This window comes from Bidens hawaiensis, unplaced genomic scaffold (genome assembly GCF_021521415.1).
Source record: "Bidens hawaiensis isolate Kalapana, Puna unplaced genomic scaffold, B.hawaiensis_p1.1 tig00000888_1, whole genome shotgun sequence".
NCBI classification, from domain to species: domain Eukaryota; kingdom Viridiplantae; phylum Streptophyta; class Magnoliopsida; order Asterales; family Asteraceae; genus Bidens; species Bidens hawaiensis.
In genome coordinates this window covers 3,227,840-3,237,653 of record NW_027491051.1, presented here as the reverse complement: position 1 = coordinate 3,237,653, position 9,814 = coordinate 3,227,840, and the positions used below count along the sequence as shown (strand labels likewise).

Here is a 9,814-nt window from a genome sequence, read left to right as displayed (position 1 = left end):
TTGTATGTATGTGTATAATATTAGTATGAAGCTTGAGAGAGAATTAGACAGCAATTCGTTAATATTAAAACTCAAAACTTAAATTAACAGTGAATAGTGTTCACTATATATAAAAGATGGATCTAGTTCGTTACACATTCCGTAACGAACTAGCATCCACTTCATTACATACATATTAAAAAAATAAACTTAACGAATCATCCCCTGATTCGTTAAACATCCTTAACGAATCAGGAGGGATAATTACTTAGATCTAGTTCGTTAAACATTCTTAACGAACTAGACTATAACTTAACGAACTACAAGAATATCTTAATTGTTTATTACATAAATAAAACGTCAAATACATAATAGATAGATACAAAGACTCGAGACGCAAGACCGTGCACTAACACTGACAACGATTGCCAATTGTGAATAAAGCACAACTCTCGGTTATGATGCCTATTAAGACAACAATTGCCTAAGTAGATACGCTTAGCCTCATCTATGCCCACCTTAGTCTTCAGACAACTGTAGCACGTAACAGAAGAGTAAAGTAATAGTCGCCCTAGTACAGACACGTGTGAAAGGGTAGGATGTGTCAATGAAACCCTTTCACCTTGAAGGGATAGGCTAGAAAAAAAGTGTGGTGCTGTAGCTCCAAACACTTGAAATTTCGCAGTATGCTTCAAATGTGGCTTATAGTAGGATGGCATTAACTATTGATTTTAGAATTGGGATTAATTTTAGAATTTACCAAATAGAGTAAAAGTCCAGTTTTTAGTATTAATCGGGACAACTTGATGAACCCTTTCATCTCTCAGGACACTCGGTTTTAAATAACCTATTAAAACTAAGATTGTCGCGATATGACTAACCAATTTTAAGTTAATAGTTTAACTATTAAGTTATAAGGTTTTGGAAAATCAAATTTAGTTTAATTTTACAAAAACTTAATTGGTTAATTAAAATTTTCTTTTAATATATTTGGTATTAGGTTGGTGGTATTATAACCTATTATAATCAAGCAAGCAACCACAACAGCAAACAGGAATATGTAAATCTTATATGGCCAAAAGGTGATTGGTCTTGCTACAGCCTATTAGCAACACCAATCGGGTCAAGGGGTCACATCACAAAAACAACCACGTGGATGGACTCTTGGTGCATCCCGTCATTTTTGCTAACTCCCACTGGCTTCAAGAACTCCGTGAGCTTGTCCTCGGTTGTCCTTCGGGTCTTCTTCATTACAATATTAAAAATACATATAATGAAAAATCAAACCCTATCTATTACAATTTTAAATCATCAAGGTGGCCAAAACCATAAAATAAAACCGAAAAATAAATACAACTTTGAACCATCCATATGGACAATAACAAACAACCAATCACACAAGGTCGGACCAGATTTACATATTCAATAAAAATAAAATTGAGCAATATTTTGGTCAAATTAAATAAATAAAAATTGACCAAACCAAGATTGCTCAAAAAACATATCTAGATCAAAAACTTCAACTAGCTTGAAGTTTATGATGTACATTCGGTGAAAAGATCGGATTCGACTCGTATGTTATAACCAAGGCTCTGATACCACTGTTGGGTTCCAGTGGTGATCAGTCAACGGTTTAACATTTAAACCCGGCTTTAATTTTTAAGGTTTCATAATTATTAATCAGGTTAATAAATGAATACGCAGCGAATTACAAAAACGAGTAATCACCAATTAACGGAACCGTATAGGATCCGGTTACAAACAATAGGAGCACGTGTAAAAACAACCAAAATAAATAATAATATACAAGACATTATTTAAATTTTACCTCGGGTAAGGAATAATCGGTTGAGACACCGAGGGCTAACGGATGACGCTAGGTGACCAAACGAGATGGACAAACAACGGTGCGGTGCACAAGTGGACCGGCAACGAGGATGACCCGAGCAACAGACGGCGGCGGCTGGGCTGCGGCTGCAGGTGGTCTGCGGTTGCGACTGGCTGCGGCTGTGGCGTGCTGCTGTCCGGTGGCGGCTAGCTACAGTTGCGGCTGTTGTCTGGCGGCGGTGAATGCAGCCGAGAGAGAGAGGGGAGGGAGGAGGTGGCTAGGGTTTATTAATCTTTTGATTAATTAACCTAATGACAAATTAGCTAGTTAATATAACTAGTTAATCATGTCGGGCCACCAAGCCCATATCAAGGCCAATCTTATTAGAAGTCCATATCTCGTTTATTAGTTGTTACCGGTTAACCAGCGTAAGCGATCTATATTCGTTACCCACGGTGTAACTCTTACGGGTCATAACCCGGTCGGCCGCGTTGACTTAAGTGGATCGGTCCATATTTCCAACAACATGAACCCAAAGATGACATGACTTTCATATATCGACAAGAAAACGACCTTTTAACTGGAATCCTTCGGAAAAGAAAAAGAACAAAAAGAAATCAAACCTGTTTGGTTAAGGTGGACCAACGGGACCAACTTAATCGGTTTACATGACCATCTTCAGGTAAATTTTAAGCCAACTACTTTAATAAACTCGAAGGATCAGTACCTCAAATGAAACTTAATTCTCTTTTTACTTTCGTTTTTCATAATGTTTAAGCAAACACAACATATAATTATACACAACATATAATTATGAACTTACAACACTTTTTTTCAACTTAATATACATACTTATCATAAATACTAGAAACACAAAGTAAGGAATTTGTAAAACGTCAATATGTGTATGCAATTTTATGTGCAAGACAATAAGCAGTCGCTTCTATAGTAATCATCGGATTAACACCAACCGCGGACGGTAAAACACTAGCATCACAAACATAAAGCCCTTGTGCTTCCCAACTCTCACCATTCTCATCAACTGCACCTTCTTCTTCACTTTGTCCCATCCTACAACTCCCCATTTGATGAGCAGAACAATAAATATTCCAATCTTTCACCATTGACAAAGGCCCGTCTTTTGCATCTACAGTCTCCAAGAACTCCTCAACATCTTCATCACTACTCCCTTTGCATTTGAATCTTCGGCCATCAGAGCTTTGAGTTCCTACTTCACTCGCTCCTGCCGCGATCAAAACCCTGATCGCCTGCTTCAACCCATTTTTGATGTTTTCTGTGTCGGATTTATGGAAAGTGTAGTTGATTCTTCCGGCTGATTTCACTTCACCGGATCCATAATCTTTAACCAGCGAGAAAACGTGAGCTGTTCGAGAGTATCTCAACATTCTTTCTTTAAAATCTTTCCCAGATTCCCATGGAGTTAACGCGGCAAAAGATCCTGGACCGAGTGCGGGAACTTCCAAGATGTAGTTCTCATCAAACCCTGGTATTAGATATAATATATCAGTTGTGATCGATTATAATTATCTCGTTCATAAATACAAGTAGGCCTACATAGGAATCAAACGAACACGAACGGAGCATGCTTGCGTTCATTTGTTTTGAACTAAACAAATGATCAAGCACAAACAACTAAACAAACGGGATTTCTTGTTCGCGTTCATTCTTTAAGAAATGAGTGTGTCCATGTTCATTGATGCTTGTTTAAATTGTATAAACGAATGGTTCACAAACGTAAGCAAACACACACATATGAACATATATAGCTGAACATGGGTGAACGAACATAACGAGCGAACACCAATTAGAAATAAATGTGTACACAAAGTTTTAGGAATTACATAAATAATAAACCAGACTAAGTTGTAATTTCATAAAACGTGACTAAATTGTAATGGCCATACAAAAACTGATATATAATTGAACTAAAATGAACGAACTTATACAAACACAAATTACTAACATAGATAAACATAAAAGAAAAAAACAAATTCACACATAAATGAACAAACGAGACATATATGTTTCGTTTGTCTAACTAAATGAACAAAAAAAAAGTAAGCTTCAGGTTCGTTTGTTTATTAGATAAGCGTACATTAACAAACTTTCCATCGAATGAGTTGTAACTTAGCAATTCAATTGTACTCAGATTAAACACCACAAATTTGCAATGAGTGTGAGGGTGCTTAATCTCGATGAAAAAGGTAGAAGCAACTAAAAAGAGGTGATGAATTCGTGAATGGTTAACTTAACATTGGATTCGTTAAGAGTCTATATAATTTGATTGGTTTTTCTTTGTAACGATCAGTCTCACTAATAATAATTGGCCGTGTATGTGTAGCACTCACCCATTTGCCACAAAACTGATTTTATCTCGAAAACATTCTAGCAAAATCTTTACCAACAAAAGTATCTGGTCAGATGCATACCTGGTTTGTGAAGGGATGTGAGGATCCCACCTTTGTAGCTTTTACCCGACAGATTCGAATCCTTTTCCGGAAAGTATCCCCATGCCATTAACACGGGATGAAGATGCAAGTGTTTTCCAATATTAGGGTTCTTCAGCCCACTAGATATCATTAAAGGTGGTGTTAACAACGCCCCACATGCAGAGATTGTCACTTTTGCATTAACCTGCAATCTTTTACACATTTTCTCACTTAAAACATGTGAAATCACTCCTAAACATCTCTTTCCTCTTATCTTTCCTTGATCATTCTTTGTTAATAATAATTTCTCAGCTTTGCATCCACTAATAATCACCGCTCCATGATCCACAGCGTCCACCAACCACGTTGAATCCGTCCCCTTTATTATCCCCGGACCGACATCCATAACAACACGAACCACAATAATGATTTTCGGACGCATTTTGTGGAACATAATCCACTCCTAATCCAAGGTTTTCGCACCCTTTACGTAGAACTTGATTCTGGAACCCTTCTTTTAGGCACTTCTTGGTAACACCGATTCTTTCACACACTTTGTTCATTGCTGAAGTGTATTCATTTGTTTTGTATAAGTTTATTTTGTGGTCTTCAGCCCATTCTTTTAAAACAGTCGGTGGCGTCTTGATGCAGGCGGACCAGTTAACTGCTGAGCCGCCACCGACGGTGGATCCAGCCTGGATCATGACTTTTCCATCAAGAGTCGGGAGGATTCCTCCCGACTCATACATTTGGTCTAAAGAAGGACCCTCTAGGTTAGAATAATCGGTTTGGCTGAAATAGTTTCCTTTTTCGAGAACCACCACTTTCTTGCCGGATTGTGCGAGTATCGCGGCTGCAACACCGCCACCACAACCGGAGCCAATGATTACTACATCGCAGTTTATATTGATGATGTTCTCTTTGAGGTTTTCTGTTACGTCTAGACCCTTTTGCGTGAGGGATTTAACGAGTGTATGATCGTTTTCGTTGATGATTTCCACTATTCCTTTTTGTAATGGTCGATCCTTTTGTTGTTTCGGCTTTTCTTTGGGAATGTCTACATTGTAGCCGATGGCTTCCCATGATGGACTGTTTGAGTTTTCATTAACCTGTTGGAAAATCAAGTAAAGGGTTATTTTGATTAAGAAAACTTACACTTCTTAAAACACATAAAATAAAAATATTGTTTAAATTTTGTTATGGATCTCGGCCTACAAGGTTTTGGGGGCCAAAGTCGAGAAATCCGTCTTTAGATGCGTAATTTCGCTTGAAGTTATTAAAAAACGTGAATTCCATGGACACGTTACATCACTTGGTTGGTTTCATTAATGGTCACCTTAAATTCCGTCAGGAAGTAGGAGTATAAACGAACTCAGCGTACTTACCTTAAGAACTCAGCTTGCTTAGTACTGTTCGAGCTTGGCCCGTGAGTAATTTTTCAAATTCAAGTTAAGCTCAGCTCGGCTGAATTAACTTGTTCATTATTTTTAATTATTTAATGTATATTTTTTTAACGGAATAATTTAATTTATACATGTATGATAATATAAATTAGTGAACGTCCCTTATGTATGCGTTCTTGGTGAGGGATTTGATTTTTCAATTCACAAAACATCTCTCCTTTGTAATAAAAAGAAGTAACTTCTTCAAGGTATAATTATGACCCATGGTGTATTTTTCTCTGTTTTATTTTTTTATTGTTTTGTTGTGGCTTCTAAGGGTTTTCTAGTTTATGCTTTTTAATGAAAGTTGTCGATCCAAGAGAAAAAATAAATAGAAGAATAAAATTTAACCCATATAAAAAGTTAAAACCATTTTGACCCACAAGTCTAGTACAATCAGCAGGTTGTAGACTTCATTCTCATTTTGACGACTATGATAGTGAAAGCGGTTGTTGGAATGCCTAATATAAAAAAATTGTCCATGTTGCATAATTCATAGTGGGTATGGACCAAATAATTGTTCAAAGGGACTCTTCTAGGTCCAAAATTAATGTTTTATGTCCTATCAAATTGGGCTCACACATCGAACTTTACTTACAAAATACAAAAAGTTTCAATTTCCAATCATTTACTATAGGTATTAATAAACTGTTGGTACCGATTGAATCGTCTCCATCGACACAACGTAGCCGGTTCGAAATTATACAGTTTGAAAATTATACAGTTTGATTTTGACGATTTAACAATTAAAACAGCCTGTAACTTGGAACCACAACTATGATTCAAAATAGCTAGGTTAACCTTTTAATATATGTTAATTTTTAAAATTTCGTGTGAAATATACAAGTATGTATATTTATATATTAATAAACCATCTTTATCATTTTATAAAATTTATCATAGTGATCTTAAACAAGGAAAAAAAACCACAAAATAGAACCAGCTGGCTTTGTTTGGCTTTTTACAAGATAATAGTGGCCCGCTCAACCCTAAATTCTATTAAAACCCAACTGTTAATACCATTGCAATAATGTATATTATATAAAAACAAATAAATTAACAAACCATAGCCGGCGCAACAAATAAGCTTTTTTTAATGTTTTATTTGATCTTTTAATTTGTTTCAAACTAGCATTTTTTCCCCAAGCAACACACCTGGCAGTTGATAAAACTCAAACAGTGGTAAAAATCAAGTGTTGATGCGGTAAATCGACGCAAATTCGGTCGGTTTCAGGTACGGCATTGTTATACCTGAATTAAGACAAAAAATAAAACAAAAAAATTATAAAAATGGAGTGGACCAACGGCGTGGCGTCGGTCGGTAAAACCTGACCGTTATCGATCCCGGATGTTGAGTCGGTGAGTCTACGCGAATTCGGTCATGTTCGTTATGGTACCCGAACTAACAAAAATCAGCATTCGGTCAGTTTTTTTTACGAGGTTATAACTAAAACAAAACGCGGTGGGTTTATGCGAATTCTGTCGGTTTTCGTCACAGTACCGTAACTACAACAAAATAATAAAAAAAAACAAAACAAAACAAAATTGACATTCGGTTGGTTTTCATTACGTTCATTACAGACTGAAACTAAAAAAAATACTACCAATACGGTGCCGCAAAGTGGTCCAATATTAACCTAACCCATTGAATTTGTGCCGACCAATCGCTACAACAGCCGGGTTTTACATAATTTTATTGGTTTTTTTTAAAATACGTTCATTTACAAGTTTATTTTTGGGTTTAATTTCGGTACCATAACAAACCTAACCGACTACCAACTGAATTCGCATTACCTAGCCACCGCAATGACCCAGCTTTACCCATTTTTGTTTTAAATATGTTTTTTGTTGTTATTTTTTTGTTTTATTAAATAATTTGTTTTTTTGGCTTTAAGGCCGCTACAGCAGTGGTGGACCTAGAAAATTTGACGGTGGTGGACCCAGAAATTTTTTTATAAGGGTCAAAAGAGGGTTGGGGTCAAAATTTCATAGGAGGGTCGGCCGATTAGGTCCACTAGTGCAGTACGCTAAGCAACATAACCCCTCTACCGACTGAATTCATGTCGTATTGATCAGCTGTACATGCTCTGAAACTGTTTTGGGCATTTAGAAACTTAACAGATGCTGTCCAAATTCACGTTGCTCTGTCGCCATAACACAGCAAATTTTGTTACCTAGATTTTATCATAACCGGGCAGTACTCGTCAATATTGATTTACCTGCGAGAAGAAGACTAAAGCACATAGACTCTTGATGAAGACGAATCCAAGTCGTATCGGCGTTAGAAAACCATGTTTAAACCATCTCTGCACAATCTTTTCCCTTTTATCCAAACCAATTTCCGAGAACTTATTCACATATGGCCCACTTATGCGATAAACATAGCGATCCCGCAACCAGAAGAGTACCAATCCTGCTAGAAAGCAACTTCAACACCAGTCTCACCACCATCACTGCTTCAAAGAATCCCCTGTTCACTAGAAGCCGAGCCACCTATTAAACAATCCAACCTTTAATTAACATAATCTATGAATATTATTTTTAAACAACTTAGTTTTATATTTAATTCTAAAAGGGCCAGGTGCGCAGCTTGTTACCAGGTTGGCTTCTGTATCGATGTAAACACTGCTTTTTTTATTTTAACTGATATTACCTTATTTGGAATTGGGTGTTGGGAGGCTGAAAGAGTGGAGAAGTGTTGGATTGATTCTTGATCATGATTAAGGGAATTGGGAGGAAGAGGTTGGAGGATGACTTCACATATGCTGGTCAAAGACTCCATTTCTGATGAACATAAGCTTGGATTTTTGGAATCTTCATCTCTGTCGCCTGATAACAGAGGGTGGCACTCTGTACCTCTCTCTTCATACATGTTTCTCTCTTCATACATGTTTCTCTCAACTAATGGTGTATTTGTTTCTAATGGTCCAAGACTAAGATGATTAACTCCGTTAGTCGGATGCTTACGTGGCATGCTTTGTTGTCAAAAACTTGATTACGTGGCTTAATACGTGGCAACCAGGAATAATAATAATAATAATAATAATAATAATAATAATATAACACATAAAAAAATGTTTCATATGCACATCATGGGCGTAAACCGTCTTCTCCATCCCCACGCCATGTTCTCCGGCGACACCTTCGCTGCAACCCTCACCATCATCCGACGAGTCATAAGCTGTCGCTATGTTTACAAAATCCTAATTCCGGCAGATTTAACATGAAAAAAGTTTACACTAACAGATTTATATCCATCTACCAAAACCCTAAATATCATGTTCACTTTAAATTCTTCCAATTGAATGCAACTGATGTCGTCGGCCGTTATACTCAACGCCACGGTGATGGTGATTTTATCTGACCGAAATTGTAGAGGTAGCTTTGAACCTCCATTTGTCTCCACCGCCATGGTGGTGGTGCTTCGTTCTTTAGTTCCTCCCGGCCCGGATCTGGTGTTGAACCTTCGTTTAGCACTCTGAAAGCTCAAATTCCGACATAGAGTTTGTGTAGACATCCGTGAATTGATGGATTCTGCCATTGAACAAGAGAATTAAACATGATTGGGTGAGTGGTGGTGAAATTAGGGGTTGAAGTTTGATTAATTGAAACATAGGAAAAATCTTTGGGGGGTAATTGGAGATGACCAGTGGTGTGGGATGGGAGGTAGTAGTGGGTGGTGGTGACTGTTTTACGGGAGGGGAAGAAAAAGGGAGAGAGAGAGAGAGAGAGAGAGCATGAGAGAGAGAGAGAGAGAGAGAGAGTAATAAAATCAAGAGTTTGTGCCACGTATTAAGCCACGTAATCAAGTTTTTGACAACAAAGCATGCCACGTAAGCATCAGACTAACGGAGTTAATCATCCGTTAGTCATGGACCATTAGAAACAAGTACACAATTAGTTGGAACCGTCACCAGTCAAGTGTTAAATTGGGACTGTTATTTGCAAATAAGGCATAGTTGGGAGTATTAAAAACCAATTTCCAAAAACAAACAATATCAAAGTATTAAAACTATTTGTTGTAGCATTTGGTTGAACAAATTTGGATTGAAAAGGTTTGTTGATTTGATTAAATATATTTGGATTAATTTATCATTTATTTGGTTCGGTAGTGA

General features: G+C 37.0%; 1 pseudogene across 1 annotated transcript; it reads right to left on the bottom strand.

Moving 5' to 3' along the window:
- Positions 1-2,601: 2,601 nt before the first annotated feature.
- Positions 2,602-8,577, bottom strand: LOC143544507 (long-chain-alcohol oxidase FAO1-like; annotated as a pseudogene). The gene is made up of 4 exons (XR_013137264.1): positions 8,353-8,577; positions 7,919-8,192; positions 4,258-5,366; positions 2,602-3,311 (listed from the first exon to the last, which is right to left on the bottom strand). The product of XR_013137264.1 is annotated as a long-chain-alcohol oxidase FAO1-like (transcript).
- Positions 8,578-9,814: the final 1,237 nt, after the last annotated feature.